This window comes from Molossus molossus, unplaced genomic scaffold (genome assembly GCF_014108415.1).
Source record: "Molossus molossus isolate mMolMol1 unplaced genomic scaffold, mMolMol1.p scaffold_m16_p_8, whole genome shotgun sequence".
Lineage (NCBI taxonomy): Eukaryota > Metazoa > Chordata > Mammalia > Chiroptera > Molossidae > Molossus > Molossus molossus.
In genome coordinates, this window is record NW_023425402.1 from 11043923 (window position 1) to 11057259 (window position 13337).

The 13337-nt window shown below is 44.0% G+C and overlaps 1 protein-coding gene across 1 annotated transcript in view; it reads right to left on the minus strand.

Moving 5' to 3' along the window:
* KIF6 (kinesin family member 6) overlaps positions 1 to 13337 on the minus strand; it is a 404227-nt gene that overhangs the window by 319656 nt on the left and 71234 nt on the right. The gene's annotated exons all lie outside the window — the stretch shown is intronic.

Below are 13337 nucleotides of genomic sequence, written 5' to 3' on the forward strand. Positions count from 1 at the left end.
ATGTCCTTGGTTTTTATATGACGTCTTTTTCTTCTTTTCAGCTTTACTAAGATACAGTAATTGACATACAACATATGCAAGTTTAAGGTGTACAATGTGGTGGTTTGATATGAAATGATTGCCATAATAATATTCGTTAGCCTGTCCACCACCTCACATAATTACCATTTCTTTTGAAGTGATAACATTTAAGATATACTCCCTTAACAACTCATATATATATAAAGTTAGATTTTTATATATGATACAATATTATTAACTATAATAATACAGTAACCAGGCTGTAAGTTAGATAACTAGAACTTATCCATCTTATAACTGGAAGTTTGTACCCTTTGACCAACATCTCCTCGTCTTCCCTACCTGTAGTTCCTGGCAAGCACCACTTCAGTCTCTATTTCCATGAGGGAGGCTTTTTAGATTTCACATATAAGAACATACAGTATTTCCCTGGCCGGTTTGGCTTAGTGGTTAGAGCATTGGCCCAAGGACTGAAGGGTTAGGGGTTTGAATCCAGTCAAGGGCACATGCCTGGGTTGCAAGTTCAATCTCTGGCCCCAGTGGGGGTCGTGTGGGAGGCAACCAATCGATGTCTCTCTCTCATATAGATGTTTCTCTCTCTTTCTCTGCCTCTCTCCCTCCCTCCCTTCTACTTTCTCTAAAAATCAATGAAAATAATATCCTTGGGTAAGGATTAACAAAAAAAAAAAAAAAAAGCAACCAAAAAACCCAGAACATATGGTATTAGTATTGCTCTGACGATTTGCTTAGCATCATTCTCTCAAGGTCCATCCACGTTGTCACAAAGGGCAGAATTTCCTTCTTTCCATGGCTACATAATGTTTTGTGTGTGTGTATACATACATCTCCTTTATCCATTCATCCAGCAGTGGACACTAAGGTTTTTCCATACTCTGGCTATCGTGCATAATGCTGTAATAAATGTGGGAGTGCCAATACCTCTAAAATAGTGATTTCATTTCCTTTGGATGTATACCCAGCAGTGGGATTGTTGGGTCATATGACTGTTTTAGTTTGAATTTTTAAAGAAAACTTCATACTGTTTTTCATAGTGGCTGCACCAATTTATACTCTCACCAACAACAGTACACAAGAATTCCCTTCTCTTTACATTCTCTACAACACTGTTTTCTCTTGTCTTTTTGATAACAGCCATCCTAACAAGTGTAAGGAGCTATCTCACTGTTATTTTCAGAAAAAGACAAGTACCATATAATCGCACTTATATGTGGAATTTGAAGAACAACATAAATGAACAAACAAAATTAAAACAGAGTCATAGATACAGAAAACTGGTAGTTACCAGAGGGTATAAAATGTTGGGGCACGAGGTGTAAGGACTAAGAAGGACAAATTGGTAGTTATGAGTAGTCATGGGAAAGTAAGTGAAGTATAAGAAATATAGTCAGTAATATGATAACTATGTATGGTGCCAGTTAGGGTACTGGAAATTTGAAGGGAATACTATGCAAAGTACATGATTGTCTAACCATTAAGCTGTACATTTAAAACCAATACACAATTAAAAAACAAAACAAAACAAAACACTAATGTCAAAAAAGGAGATATCTGTATACTCTCAACACTAAAAAAAATAAATAAAACACCAATGCTACATTTCACATTTATAACTGACAGATGATTCATTGTGAAACAGCCTTCATCCTCACATTTTGAGCTGTCATAGATACACCTACACACAGTTTACTTTTTCCATCTCTGAGTGAAATGTCACATATCTGTCCCTATTAAACTTCATTTCACTTCTAATTCCCTTGTTCAGTTTGTCAAGGTCCTGATGAAGTCTTACAGTGTGGTTCTAGTCAACAATCACCCCTACTCAATATATAAGGAAAGATGTAGCGAGTGCTGTAAACGAGGAGCCCAGCTTCGTTCTCTTGCATGTGAATCTACAGTTCTCCCAGCACCGTCATCGAAGAGACTATCCTTTCCCATTCATGTTTCTTGGCTAACTTGTCAAATATTAGTGGACCGTGTAAGCATGGGTCCTGCTCCATCGGTCTATGTGTCTGTTGTACCAGTGCCGTATCATCTGTATGACTCCAGGTTTGTAATGCAGTTGTGATGGGTGGGATGTTCTGTATTTATCTGCTAAGCACATTTGTTCTAAGGTACAGTTCACATCCAGTGTGAACTGGTCGTCACTGCTCTAGGTAATTGAAGCCTCTAACTTTAAGGGTCAAACCTTAAACATTTTTTATAGAAAACTTTCTAAAATATATAGGCAGCCCTGGCTGGTCTGGCTCAGCGGTTAGAGGGTAGGCCTGCGGTCCAGAGAGACCCAGGTTCGGTCCCCGCTAAGGGCATGAACCTTGGTTGCAGTTTGTCCCCGGCCCCGGTTGGGGTCGTGTGGGTGGCAGCCAGTCGATGTGTCTCTTTCACATTGATGTTTCTTTCTCTCTCTTCCTCCATGTCGCTGTATCTAAAGATGAATGCAAAAGTGTCCTTGGGTAAGGATTAAAAAAAATAATAATAAAATAAAATATGTAGGCATTTTGTTTCTTAAAAAACAAAGAATACAGAGCACAAATTAGCATTTCACTTAGACTTAGCTAAGCCTATGAAACATGAGTGCTATAATGTGCTTCATTGTTACTTGCTGATGGTTATTTTTTAAAATGTTTTCATTGATTTTTTTAGAGAGAGAAGGAAGGGAAAGAGAGAAACATCAACGTGAGAAAGAAACATAGATCAGCTGTCCCCTGCACGCCCCCTACTGGGGATCAAGCCCGAAACCCAGGCATGTGCCCTGACTGGGAATTGAACCAGGACTTTTCAGTCCACAGGACAATGCTCAATCCACTGAACCACACCGGCCGGGCTGTTGTCTACGTTTTATAGGTAAATCTTTCTCACTGCTAGAGCTGCCTAGCATACCTGCCCCTAAGGTGTGTTCCTTTCCCCACATCTGTTGTGGGATAGAAAACTACGTGGTAAACTTGAGAGTGCTGTGTAAAATACAAAGGAGCTGTGGAACACCTATATATACTCTCGGTCTATTTATTACTGAAACATAATAAATAATTAAAGGCACAAAATGTATCTCTACTCCCTTTTCTCTAGAGCCTCTTCTCCACTGGGCACTGGGCAATTTCATATGTTTCCAGTCTCTCTGTCCTAAGGAAAGATACTAATTTAAAATAAAGAAAGAGAACTGGTGGATTAAGGATCTTTGTAAATTCATGGCCCTGGCCAGGTTGCTCAGTTGGTTGAAGTGTCATCTCAATACACCAGGGTTGCAGGTTGAATTCCTGGTCAGGGGACACACAAGAATCAAGGGTCAACCGATGTATGCATAAATAAGTGGAACAACAAAACTTGCTCTCTCTCTCTCTCTCTAAAAATCAATAAAAAGAAAATCTATCCTCCAGAGGAACAATGAGAACAGAGGAAAAAATGTCAAAATCAACTTTTTAAGAACCTGGAAGCTGTCAGGAAGCCAGAGTACTCACTTAAGAAAAATGGCTGAATCTCAGTAGAACAGGAAGATTTGCGGTGTGTGAACGTGGCCACTCCCATTGCCTTCTCCCCTGCTCCGTGGCAGCCCCCACAAACAACAGCTTTGCCCCCACAGAGACGAGCAGCTCCTGGAGCGGGCGCTGCATGTTTGGAGGGTCCCCGACGCCCAAAGCATTGCACTGCTCTGACCTGTCTGGCAGCTTCCAGGAATAGCCTCACTCACAGTATTTGCCTTTGTTTGTCCTGACTCAGAGTTCACTACAAACAGGACAAACAGTTCTACCCCCATGGTAGTTTTTTTTTTTTTTAATCATAATGCGTGTTTAACGCCACGGTTGCTTTAGGCTGCGATACCAACAAGGCAAACAAATGGGTGAGTAAATCTAACAATAAAAATCCGTGAAACACACGGTCTCTAAGAGGCTTTAAAAAGTTATGACATAGTCCTGGGCCTCTAGAAGCCCACCTACATATGCAGGTGTTTGCATGCCCAGGAAAGACCCGAGGTCTGTATCTCCCACCCTGGCTGACCTGGAGGCTCTGCACACGCAGGAAGTGAAGGCTAAGGCAGAGCCCCAGCTCCCAGTGCACACAGGGAGCCCTTGGTCAAAGGGCTGGAGACGGACCGGTCGAGGTATTTACGGACACCTCTGTCCAGTCGTTAGCTGACTGCTGAGCGACCTGAGCCAGATTTCAGAGGCTGCATGCTATGAAAAATACAGGCTTCACAGAATTAGCCCAGAAAATTCACCTAAACAAACAGCAGCAGCAACAACAATAACAATAACAATAAAAAACCAACCTTGGAAAGGGTGGGACTCTGATTTCCAAAGTTGTCATATTTTATTTAAAATGCCCCGTTTTCCAACAAAAAATTATGAGACAAAAAGTAACAGAAAAGCATATCCCGGCCCTGGCCAGTTTGGCTCAGCGGTTGGAGCGTCGGCCTGCGTACCAGAGAGTCCCGGGTTCGATTTCCGCTAGGGACACGTACCAAAAATATAAAATAAAATAAAATAAAATAAAAGCATATCCCATGCCTAGGAAATAAAGTGTTTAATAGAAATAGTCCTTGAGGAAGCCCAGGTTTTGGCTTCCTATAGAAAGAGTTTAAATTAGCTATTATAAATCTGTTCAAAGGAAAAAGCAATGCAGGCTGAAAGAACTAAAGGAAAACATGAGAATGATGTCTCACATTAAAGAGAATATTAATAAAAAAAAAAAAATAGGACTTATTTCAAAGAACCAAGCAGAAATCCTGGAGTTGAAAAGTAAAATAACCTAAGTAAGTAATTCACTGTAATAGCAAATTTGGGTTGGTAAAGAAAAACTTTTCTCCACCAAGAGGAATCAGCGGATGTCAATCAAGGTCAGCTGAGGCTGCCGGGCTGGGGAGGCTGTTGGGCTGGGGGGGCTGCCGGACTTTGGGGGCTGCAGTGGAAGCGGAGCCCTTGCACGTCGCTGGAAGGGGCAGAACATGGTGCAGCTGCTTTGACAAACAGTTTGGTGATTTCTCAAAATGTAAACACAGGGTTACCATGTGACCCAGCAACTCCACTCCCAGGTGTACATCCGGCAGAATGGCAAGCATGCGTCCACCCAAATATTTACAATGAATGCTCATGGTAGCATTGTTCATAGTGGCCCCAAAGCGAAAACAATCCAAATGACCGTTGACTGATGAGTGGATCAACAAAACGTGTCATATCCATACCGTGAGATGTTCTTTGGCCACGAAAAGGATAAGGCACTGATACATGCTACCAATATGGATAAACCTTGAAGATGTTAGGTAAAAGGAGACAGTCACAGAAGGTCAATGTTGCATGATTTCATTTGCATGTAACGTCCAGGATAAGCCAGTTCAGAGACAGAAGGTGGCAGAGCGATCCAGACCGAGTCGGGAGACACGGGAGCACTGGCGTGCACGTGGATGGGGTGACGAGGATGTTGTACACGTACATATGCTGACAGATGGTCACACCTTTACACTAAAAACCACTAAACTGTATATTTTAAAGTAAATTTTTGGTTTGTAAATAGTATCTTAATGCAGCTATTATAATAATAAATAGTAAAGATGAATCTATTTTAAGTTAGAAACTAGATGTCTCCTTTTTATTTTAAAATTAAAAAAAATTTTAAATCATAGTTGCCATTCAATATTATATTAGTTTCAGGTGTGCAGCATAGTGGGTAGACATTTCTAGAACTATAAAGTGCTAAGCCTAGTACCCATGCGCCACCACACAGTCATTACAATGTTATTGACTCTGTTCCCGGTGCTGTACTTTACATCCCTGTGACTCTTCTGTAACCGCCAACTGTACCTCTTCATCCCTTCATCTTTGTCACCCAGCCCCTCAGCCCCCCTCCCCTCTGGAAACCATCTGTTTGTTCTCTGTTTTCTAGGAGTCTGTTTGTTTGTTTTGTTTTGTAGATTCCACATATAACTAGATGTGTTTGAACAGCAGTAGTATTTTAAAAAGATGGAAAGATAGAATAGTAAATTTTTTAAAAAAAAGATATGAAAGCTAATGACAAACTTCAGCAATAAACAGCAGGATAGACATTTTGGGTGAGGAAATATTTCGGAACGTCTACCGAAGTAAATGCAGGGACTGCCTAAGTCATCACAGGCAGAGACAGGTCTGATGTGTAAATAAATCAATGCTCTATAAACCCAAATTTGGATGCTCATAGAAATCTCCAGTGTAGAAATCCTCTCCTTCCTTTTGCAAAATGCATTTTCCCTATAAATCTAAATTACAAAGGTAAGATATTTTGTCATTTCTTATTTTTTAATATTCTCATGAATAAAACAAAAATCAAGCTTCTACCCTCTTGGAGATTATAAACTCAGGTATTACTCCACACACATCACATTTACATGTTAGAAAAATATACAAAACATTCCAGTTTAGTTTTCTACTTTCATGACTGTTTGTTTAACTAGACCCCAAGTAGAAGGAGGCTGTTTGGAAGTATCTGCCAAAAGTGAGACTTCCTTTTATTTACCTAGATAAGAAGGCTTTAAGAATCTTCTTATACAATTCTAAATCAGAGTAATCAACAAAATTATTATTGTGATAATTTAGTTCACTGAACCAAATGAATGATATTATAGTCCCTCAAATTTGAAGACACAGCACATTAAAAACAAACAAACAAACAAACAAACAAAAAACAAGTAATAAGACCGTGGATTTTATAATTAGTGTCATTAGAGGTCTTCTAACGACCTTTTGTCCAACAGAAGAATCCCATCTAAGGTATTTCTAAAAACCAGAAGCTTAAACAGCGGTTTGATTTCTGAGCAGGATGGAATCAGAGGAGCCCAGAGAGAGAGGCTTCTTCAGTTTGTGGGGAAGGAGGGACAGGTTACCTTCAGAAACTTTGTCTTAGGGAAATTAAGAATCCCAGGAAAAGATATATTTATATTTTTTAAAACTATGTATTGGAACAAAACAAATTAGTTCACTCAGAAAACACAAATAAAACAAACAATTAGTACTAACAGCAGAATTTTTAAGCTAATAGAAATCATATTATATTTATGTTTAACTTCACTAAAAATATTTGCTTAATGTCAACAAGACTAATCTGAAACAGAATTATCAAAATTAAGGCTTGTATTTTATTTTATTATTACGATTTATATAATCCTCACCTGAGGATATTTTTCCATTGATTATAGAAAAAGTGGAGGAGGGGCAGGGAGAGAGAGAGGGAGAGAGAAACATTGATCAGTTGCCTTCTGTACATGCCCCAACCAGGCTAGGGATGGAACCTGCCACTAGGTATGTGCCCCGACCAGGATCCGACCTGTGACCTTTCAGAGTATAGGGGACAATACTTTCACCCCCTGAGCCACATGGCCAGAGCAGGCCCTCATTTTAAATATATGGTTACTCTCTGACTCCACCTCACCTTTCACACTGTTCTAAGAGCCCGAGTAGCTGACATTCACTTCCTTTGGTCTGTTTCTGATTCTCAGAACAGTTCACGTCTGTCCACTGCAACCCTCCTCCTAGAATAAAGTCCCTCAGAAGCAGCCCCGAGCAGCTCTTCAGGGCAGCCCCCTGGCTTTTACAGAGAATACGGTAAGCAGACTCTTAATTGTCTCACTTTCAGAATATTTCTGAGGGTGTAATTCAGCAGCCTAAATTTTTTCATAGAAATTTGAACCAAAAACAATAGTAAGTCATAATTAACATGACACAACTCTGTTTTGCCATATATAAGATTAATCTTCTCATCTGTTAAGCCAAATGAGCACGCAATGTATGAAATTTCCAGCAAATTTTGGTCATGGGGAGGAGGAGGAGGGCAGAGCCATGGGGGGCATCTTGGGGAACTTCTGGGGGCAGTAGACATGGAGAGCTACATTTTTTTGCCCAGCAAGCTTTCTTAGCCCTTCTTCTGGTGATAATGCTCTCGGCCCCCCTCCACCCCCCGCTGCCCCCCATTCTTCGAGCTCACGAGGAACAGGCAGGTGTATGGGGCATGTGACTCGGCCTGGCCAACCACACAACCTCATTCCATCACCATCCCTCCAATCCCTGCCCCATCGTAACAACTGCTCTTCCACGAGGCGATGACATGCCTCACGTAGAGCAGACAGAAGTCCCTCCCACATGGCTTTCAGAAGAAAAGAGCTCTCTTTCCGCGGAGGTCCATGAACTGTGGCCGACAGAGGCCACGGCCCCTGCCCTTCTGCATGAGGAGGTAGGCCAAGCAGAGGTCGGACAGGTGGAGAAGGCCCTGCTGCGACAGGTACTCGTTTGAGCAGCGAAGGCCCTGGCTTCTACAGCACTCCCGTCGAGTCTGTGAATGAACCCAGTGATGTGGTCCAAGAAATCCGTTCTTTTCTTCGAGTTAGGATTCTGTTGTGTGTAACCAAAAGAGTCCTATCTAATGTCAAGTTTCTAGAGTAACCTGAAAAACATCTTGTGTACCTTTGTATGGGCCAGAGGTTCTGAGCTGACTGCGAATTGTGCCTATAGGCACGTTTAAACGTAACTAAATGTGAATGCCTCTATGTGGGACGTCTGTTCTCCAGTTTGCCGCAGTCTGCAACACTCCCTGTCGCCTTAGACTCTGCTTCGCAGTGTATGCCACCTGCCTACACCTGAAGGCAGGGCTGCATCTCTGCACACTGTGGAGTGCCGAGCCCAGTGCAGTCCGTGCGACCGCCAGGCTCCCCCAGGGCCGCGCAGGGCTCAGCCATTCATGTGGGCTACTGTGCGTCATCCTCTTGGGCTGTGTGACATGGCAGTCATGCTCAAAAACATTTGAGTTTAGATCCCCTGGTTGAGGCATCATCCCTTCTAAAGGCATGTTCTGCCAAAGTCATTCCAAGATCTTTCGTCGCTTCACTTGTATGCTGTATCGATCTAGCTGTCGATCCTGATAGAGAAATAAAGTCAGCTACACAGCTCACCTTGGTTGACCTAAATGAAACCATTAGCTACTTTTTGGAAAGAAATATCCAAGGCAAGGTTATCTAGATGAAAACCAACCTACACATCCAAAATATGTTTTTGTCAGAAAAATAAAACTGCCACTGTGGATTAGGTGGTACCTGATACACCTGGGATCATCACTGAAAGCGTTTCGCAGGCACCTGTGAGCACATGGTCGCTGGACTCAGATCGCAAACGACAGGCCCCAGCCCGCAGAGCGTTCAGCGTGGCCAGCACCGTCTGCTCTTTTTTCCCTTTTCTCAATAAAATCTGACTGCTCCTGGCCCCTGGGGCCGGTGCTCCCCGCCCGGGCTCAGACACCTGCGCGCCCCATTGCCCGCGGGGCTCACCTCGGACAAGCTGCCTGCCCTCGGGGCAACGTTGAGTTTTGAAAGCCCTGATATGATACAACTCAGATACGTGCTAGAAGAATAATACCATAATTTAAAGAAACTAAACTGAATATAAGAACGAAATGAACATAGAAAAACTGTGAGATGTCACAGGCAGCCCCTCAGACCATCAGCCACCGAGGAAGCAGAGGGCATATCTCCCCCAGTTGTTGCTCCCATTTCCTAAGTTTGAAATAGGACAGAAAACAGGAACGTTGGGCTTTCTCTCAGTCACTGGGGCTCGGTGAGGACTCCCACGCTCGGATGTGTCACAAGCACCATCAGCAGCCGCCTGCCTCCAGTGATGTGTAAATTCTCCTCCTTGGACACGGGGCTACAAGGGGGACCTTTTGAGGCTCCTTCCCGCTCTGTGGTTCTCGGGGATTTGTTCACAATCTTGTCCCAACTACTTAAAGCTGAACTGTGTAAGAGGCCAACACATCACAGGGCACATAATCCAAACACTCGCCCTCGAAAGGATGCTCGCGACCTTAAGCACATTAAACAGCTTCATCTCCATAAGTTCATGAACCAGGTCCAGAGCCGAGCGCTGTCTAAATGAGGCTGTTTATTATTTCCCAAGTTCCCGGAGAAACCATTTTGTCTTATTACTAATAATAAGCAGCTTAAATCTGGAAACATAGCAGAAATGCATGAAACTTCAATAGAAGAGAATGACCCCTTCTGAACACCATCCAGTTCTGAAATATGTTTCAGTTTGAAGTCCAGTACACTATATTAAAATTTGAAGGCAACATTTTTATCTTATTTACATTATGAAAAAATGCATTTACTGGAGCATTTCTGACAGATCTTTTTCCGTGACCCTCGAGAATAAACACTTAGATCCATTAAGTACACAATCATTCTCAGATGACTGTCTAATGAAACAACAAGAGTTCTATACAATACTGTGGAAAACTCCTTTGTCTACAGAAATGTACTTGGGCACGATCTTGCATAAAAGCTAAACTTATTACTTTGTGTTTCTTCTCTAGGGATACAATAGGGAATAATTTTCTCTAAAATTGTAACACTGAGCTCTGTCAAAAACTAATCAACTGCATCTTTAAAGTATCCGTTACATTGTATTAGGAGCCTGGTACTGTGTGCTGTGCCCAGAGGAGATTCACGGTGAAGGTAAACCCAGATAAATAGCAAGATAAGTAGCATTATGTATGTGAGCATGTGCATGTATATTATGCCTATATAATCTTTTGATTTATACACTAATCTAAAAAAAAAAAAACACAAACACATTTATAAATATGGAGAAATTATAGAAAGTCCCCTACAAGGAGTTCTCATTAGAAAAAGGCAAAGCGAGAAAACTATATTTCTCTGGGGATTCAATCCTTTTCCTCCCAAGGTAGAATGGAGCTTCCGGGCCCTCCAGCCAGCTGAGCAGGTAGAAGCAGAAATCTAGGCGTTCAGGCTAGAAGAGGGGACGACGGGCACAGGGGAAGAGGCTCTAAAGGGCCTGTGTTGTGGGGGCAGCTGCGTGGACAGCCCTGAGAGAGGACAGTGGGAACGACCTTCAGGTGGCAGGGAGAGCAACGGGCTGTCGCCATGGGGGGGAAGACGCTGACAGATGCAGCAAAGGAGAAAGGATATTCAGGTGTTTGCAACACACTGGCACTGCGCTCCTCGGCCCCTGCATTTCCCTGAAGCCTGAACACACCCTGACCGTGTGTATCTTCAAAAGCCACACTGTGCCCAGACTAGACCACATGGAGCCCTGGTTTATACTTGAGTTACAAGCATTTCTCTCTATACTTCCAGCCTCAAGATTATTTGCAAAATAAGACCTTCTCACTTGATTTCGATTTTGTGTGAAATGGAAGACATTTTTCACATTCTTGGGAATTTAATCACACTTTGATTTCGGTGGGCAAGAATCAAGGTGGAAATTGCCCTTTGGAACAGAAAGGTAAATTAAAATCACATCTCAGGAAGTTAGTAATCATTCTTCACTGTGGTTTTAGTTATGTCACAGATACACAGTGATTTAATGAGACTCAAGCGCCGAGAGTCTGAAGCAGAAAGATGAGACGGGATGGGCATCACTCCCAAAGGAGCGAGGAGAAGGGGCAGAATGTGAGGCGCAGTGTACGGGCCGGGCCATTATCGAGCTGACCGTTCAGCTGAGCGATGCCACGGTCATCCTGCAGGCCACGGAGCACCGCTGGAGGGCTTACACAAGGGTGGTGGCCAAGCGGTGACGCGAGGCCACGGAGCAAAGGCGGAAGGCGGGCTTGGCCGGGAGCACGCTGGAGGGCCCTCGGGGAGCACACGGAAGGGGAACACGGGGCGCCGAGCAGTGGCCACACTGTGTGAGCAGCCTGTCTGCCACTGCCTCACGGACAGCACAGATGAACCCGTGCCCCAAGGGGCCACACCGCCCGTCCCACAGCTGCCACTCAGAACGCGCGTGGCTCCGTTTCTCTGAAGCGCCGCAGTCTCGGTTTGATCCAAAGGGAGCTCATTTTTCACCTCAAATATATTCCTCCTCCTTCACCGTCTAGGGGATGTCTCCGTTATCCCCACTTGAAGATGAAACAACAGAGTTTTAGAAAAGTTAACTACCTCAAGGTCACACTTATTAAGTGAGAAGACTAAAATCAAGGTTTATTTGGTTCTAAATAGAATATTCTTTCTACCACCTAAGTTATAAAATGAACCTGACCACCTTTCTTTTTTTTAAATTTACTAAGTCCAATGTGTTTTTGAGAATCCTGGCCCTTTAAATATCCGTCTCCAAGTTGCTCTCCTCAGACATGCCCAGGGAATAAAGTAGTTGTTTGCCATGTAAGGACCTTTCTCTCAGCCCGAACCGCATACATGACGGTGGTCCCGTAAGGTTAGAATGGAGTCGAAACAGTCCTACCACCTGCTGACGTCACAGGTGTTGTGACGTCACAGCTGCACGCCTGAGTCCCGTGTTTGCTGTGCTGCTGGTGCACACGAAGCCCCGCACGGCCTCTCGGGTGGAAGTACAGCAATGCAGTCACGTACAGCGCATGACCCTCGGTACTGATGGAAAACATCCGCCCTGCTCTACTTACTACGCTATACACTTTATCATTATTTCAGTTTATCTTTCCATTTTCGTCATTACTTTTAGAATATACCCTTTCCCCTCAGGCAGTGTTTCCCTGTAGCACGCGCAGTGTCTCGGCGGCAGCGTGTGTACTGTGCCCCGTGGTCGCACCGTTTTCTCTGTGCTCGGTTCGCTCTCGTGCTGCTTGTGCAGTGATGAGCTGCACAGACCCGCGCCCAGGACGCGGACGGCCCATCTCGGCGTGTGTCGGCGTGTGTCGAGTGCCCAGCGACCGAATGGCGTCGTGACACATCTCACAGGACGCACACCTGTGGTTAGGTGGCGCGTCTCAGAGAATATGTTCACTGGCTTCACCGAGACAGCATGAGAGCTAGTCAGGACCGAGACGTGAGCCTACCGCCGAGGGACCCACTCCAACACTGCACTGTTTCCATCCCCAAGCACACCTTTGTCACTCAGCTGCAGGTGTGAGCACCTCTCAGGGACAGATGCCGGCACGTTTACGGTCCTTTCACCTGGAGCACCTTGATTTTCATGAATTATGTGGTAGAACCCTGCTGAGCACTGGTGAATGACACTACTGACTAGGGTGGTTAAAGGTGGGACAGAGCCCTGGCAGGTTTGGCTCAGCGTTTGGAGTGTCAGCCTGCGGTCCAGAGAGACCCGGGTTCGGTTCCCGCTAAGGGCGCGTACCTCGGTTGCAGTATGTCCCCGGCCCTGGTCGGTCATGTGGGTGGCAGCCACTCGATGTGTCCCTTTCACGTCGATGTTTCTCTCTCTCCCTTCCTCTCTCTCCCTCCCACTCTACCTGGACAAAAGTGGAAAAATGTCCTTGGGTGAGGATAAAAAAAAGGTGGGACAGAAAATTAACAACAAAAGTCGGTATCATCCACTAAGAGAGAAGCAAAGGATGTGCCT